The sequence below is a fragment of the Rhinopithecus bieti genome, unplaced genomic scaffold, assembly GCF_001698545.2.
Source record: "Rhinopithecus bieti isolate Rb0 unplaced genomic scaffold, ASM169854v2 scaffold_13184, whole genome shotgun sequence".
Taxonomy (NCBI): domain Eukaryota; kingdom Metazoa; phylum Chordata; class Mammalia; order Primates; family Cercopithecidae; genus Rhinopithecus; species Rhinopithecus bieti.
Window position 1 is genome coordinate 2,081,334 of NW_016807417.1, and position 4,466 is coordinate 2,085,799.

The following is a 4,466-nucleotide window of genomic DNA, read 5'->3' on the forward strand; positions in this document are numbered from 1 at the left end:
GGGGAGGGATAGCATTAGGAGATATACCTAATGTAAATGACGTGTTAAGGGGTGCAGCACACCAACATGGCACACGTATACATATGCAACAAACCTGCACGTTGTGTACATGTACCCTAGAACTTAAAGTATAATAAAAAACTTTTTTCAAAAGTTTAAAATTATTTATATGAACCACGTTTATTGCTTTTTCTGATGATAAGGATATACATAATTATTGCAAAAAATCAGAAAATATAGGAAAGCAAAATGGAATAAAATTATGACAACACCCAAATATATATAATGTACATTAGTTCTCTTTGTTGGTATAGATGAGGAATAAGAAGAAAATTATCAGTTTATCTTTAAAAAAAAAAAAAAGAAGCAACGCTGTCTACTTACTATGAATGTAGTTAGTCCCTATGGTAGGATGGGCTACTACCATGTTCTCCTAGAAGCTAAAAATTTTCTTTGAAAAAGCAAACACCAGAAAGAGATTATAACTTATCACAAATAATAATCAAACATGAAAGATCAAAATAAGTGACCAATAACTCCATATTTGCAAGCCTTTGCCAAGACAGTCATTATTTCTGAGAATTTTTAATTTAAATTTCTCTTTGATTTTTTATTATATATGTATTTGTGCTTGTGGGCAATTGGAGTGATCTGAATGCTTTCCCCAAAATTCATATGCTGCAACTTAATTGCCCATGTGATAGTATTTAGAGGTGGGGGTCTTTAACCCATTTATGCCTGAGGTTGCAATTTTTTGAATTTTTGTAATCAGACCTTAGTAATGACCTTGAGCAGTAGGATATAAATAACTCCCACATGCTTAGCATTCCAATAATGGAACACCAGGCATAAAAAGGTTTTAAGAAGTGATTAAGAGGAGAGAAGAGCCCTCATGGATGGGATTAGGGCTCTTATAAACGATCTTAAGGAAGTGAGTTTGTTCTCTTCTGCCACGTCATGACACTTAGACTGCGCTATCTATGAGGAACAGGTCTTCTCCAGACACCAACCTGCTGGGGCCTTGATCTTGGACTTCCCAGTTTCTAAAACTGAGAAATAAATTTCTATTATTTATAAATTATCTAGTTTGTGGTGTTTTGTCACAGCAGCACAAGCAAGCAAACTAAACAGAAATGAATCTCAAATTCTTTTAAAATTTTTTTGGTGTAGGTAGGGTAGAAATGGCGTATGTTTAAAACGACACAAGGTCATTAGATTAATTTTTTCATGTATCACACAGATGTCTTTAATTTATCACTGGTATAAATGGAGCACTCTATAATTTTCTTCCTTAATGTATTTGGTGTCTTGACATTTGATTAAAAATTAAGAAATAAACTGTATTAATATGATAATTTTTACATAGATCGAGTTTGTAAAACAATTTTAAAGTAGTATGAGTTTTAATTTGGGTTAGCATAAAGTCTCTCACTTATAGATTCCATCTGCAAAACCTTAAAAGAGGGAATACACTTAACATATATAGAGCTCATAATCACTAAAGCACATATTATGGTTCTGAATTATATATTTGTCTGTTCTCATAGAATAAAAATTTCTGCCAACTTTTGCCTTCATTTTCTGTTTTATAGTCACAAAGACATATCTTTCATCTGAAGGCCTCAAGCTCCAGTCATTAGTAACAAAACTGAAATCGTAAGTAAAAACATAAGCACAGAATTATGTTTCCTTTTCTACCTTATGCCTGGTAACATCAAAGGTTAAATAATCTGAGGCTTTTATCATGTGTGCAATGGTGAATCCAAAGAGCATGTTACAGTCCACTTTCTCTATTTCTAATTTTACTATTGTTAATGCTAACAAGACATACAGGGTCTTTGAACATTCTGAACAATACACCTTGAAGTCTCAGTGAGTCAGCAAGGTCTCAAAGGTTGTACCATGTAAAAGTCAAGTAATTAAACACTGATTACTTACTGCTTAAAACAAAAAAAAAAAGGCTGCTGGGAAAAGTTGGATTCAGAAGATCTAATTTCACACGGAACATTTCAGTGAAAATTAAGCCTTTAACTATATTCTGCTTGACTTGATCTGAAAGAAAAGGATAAGAAAAAAGATTATAAAAGCTATTCAGTAATGTCTTTCTGCAACAGAGCTTTGGTAGGTGACAAACAGCCGCTGGTAATTCATTTAGTCATCTTTTCCCCCAAACAGCATTTGGATTCTCCTTCAAAATTTGGCTGCAACTCTTTAGTTTCATTATTCTTTCGAAACACAAAGGTTCCTGCCTTCTCTCCTGGCACTGGTTGAAATGTTTCAGCTCCCTAGAAACAGCTAATTTCTAATAAAGTTTGCAAACATAGTAAACCCCATTTTACCTGATGCTGTTTGATTTCCCATACATGGAAAAAAAGGGAACTCTTCCCCAGAGTTTTAATTTTGAACTATTTCAACTTCGTAATCTTTTAAATCAGAATAATTAAAATTTAGAAATATTTAAGTTGTTCTTCCTTCCATCACGCCCTACTCTCCAATTTACCTCAGTGGCTAGTATGTAGAAAAATGCCAGAGATGACACAGGTGCTAAAATTATTTTGCTGAAAGACGTCACAATTCTTTTTGGTAGCAGTAGAATTTATTCAAATGTGCCTTAATATAGGTGCTGAGGCATGCCCATGGTGCTCTCGATATATAAGGCCCGGACATTCTGCCAGTTTTTCTTGAGCAATGACACGAAGAAGTTGACAGCCAGGTGAATGTTCTACACAAGCTCATCGTCTGTCATTTTCACTTGGCCAACGCCAGAGCCAGACATAACACCTTCGTCATTTGGAACTTGATGGTGGACTTCACCTCATCCACTTTGGCCGTCATGTTTTCGTTGTGTGTGAGCAGGGAAGGGAACTTTCCTGCCTTATTTAGGCCTGGACCCAGGATTTGTGGGATCCGCTTGATCAGAGACTCTAAGGCCAAAAATGCATTATACTTCTTGGCCAGCTTCTTGACCAGTTTCTTATTTTTGTTGAGTTTGTTCAGCGCCTCGATGTCCATGTGGGGGATATCCACAGCCTTGGCCTCGTCACAGTGTTACTGGTCCCCCAGGACACACACGGATAACTTGGGGCAGGGAGTGGACTTAAGCCTGACGGTGACCGAGAGGCGCTTGTCCTTCTGGGGGTCACAGTTTCTCAAACTAATCTGCAACTCCGCTGTCTCCAGACTTGGGGCCCTTGCGCTGGTTCCCTTGCAGGACTTCCTGCATCACCTCCTACACCGTGTGGCAAGAGACTTTGCTGCTCATGGCTTCTCGCACTGAACTAACCAGAAAGGAGGCATATCTCAATTTTTTATACCTCTTACTCTCTCACTCTTCCTGTTATTGGAAGGCATTTCTTTCCTTTACATTTCATAGATGAGATTAAGGATTATCTAACAAATAATTATACTGCTTGTTAAAATTTACTTAATTCATATCTTGCAACTATCACTATCTGTTCGCAAGAACATATAAGATTATTTATTTTCTTGTTTGTCTGGAATTACCTGTGCCAAATTGATCAAATATTTTCTTAACCAATTGTTTCTAAGAAAGAATTTCTACCTTACAGAGAGAATGAATCAGTTTAGTTTATTAATCCCTACTGAAACACAATCATACACATGTTAACTTATTTATGCCTACTAAATAAGGCATAACTATTTCACTAGGTTAGATAGTATTGGGGAAATTTTCTGTAGCAAGGACTAAGAAGAAAAGGACAGTTTCAAATAATATATGAGCTACTTAACAAACATCTTTTAAGATACTGCTGGTGAAATTTGTTGTAGTTGTAAGGAAAATTTTTATTCCTAAACAGGTAATATTAAAATATGCAGCCTTTTCCTCTCACTTTCTTTAATGTTGCTGTTTTAAAAAAAATTGACAAATAAAAATTGCATATATTTATCATGTACAACATGATGCTTTGAAATATGTGTGCATTGTGGAATAGTTCAATCCAGCTAATTAACATATGCATTACTTACATACTTACCATCTTTTGTGGTGAGAATATTTAAAATCTACTCTCAGTGATTTTCAAAATAGAATACATTGTTATTTACTGTAGTCACTATATTGTACAGTAGATAACCTGACCTTATTTCTCCCAATTGAAATTTTTTATCTTTTAACTAACAACTCCCCAATTTCCCACCTTCCAGATTTTGGTAACCACCACTGTAATATCTGTTTCTATGAGTTCAGGTTTTTAGATTCCATATGTGAAGGGATCATATGATATTTGTCTTTTGTACTTGGCTAACTCACCTACAGGATTTCCTTCTTTTTTAATGTTGAATAGTATTCCATTATGTGTGTATACCACATTTTCTTTATCCATTCATCTGTTGATGGACACTTAGGTTGTTTGCATATCTTCTATACCTTGGCTATTGTGAATAATGCTGCAATAAATGTGAGAGTGCAGGTATTCTAACATACTGATTTCATTTATTTTGAATAT

The 4,466-nt window shown here is 35.0% G+C and overlaps 1 pseudogene; it reads right to left on the reverse strand.

Moving 5' to 3' along the window:
* Nucleotides 1-2,611: 2,611 nt before the first annotated feature.
* Nucleotides 2,612-3,262, reverse strand: LOC108535591 (60S ribosomal protein L10a pseudogene; annotated as a pseudogene).
* Between the last annotated feature and the right edge of the window lie 1,204 nt (nucleotides 3,263-4,466).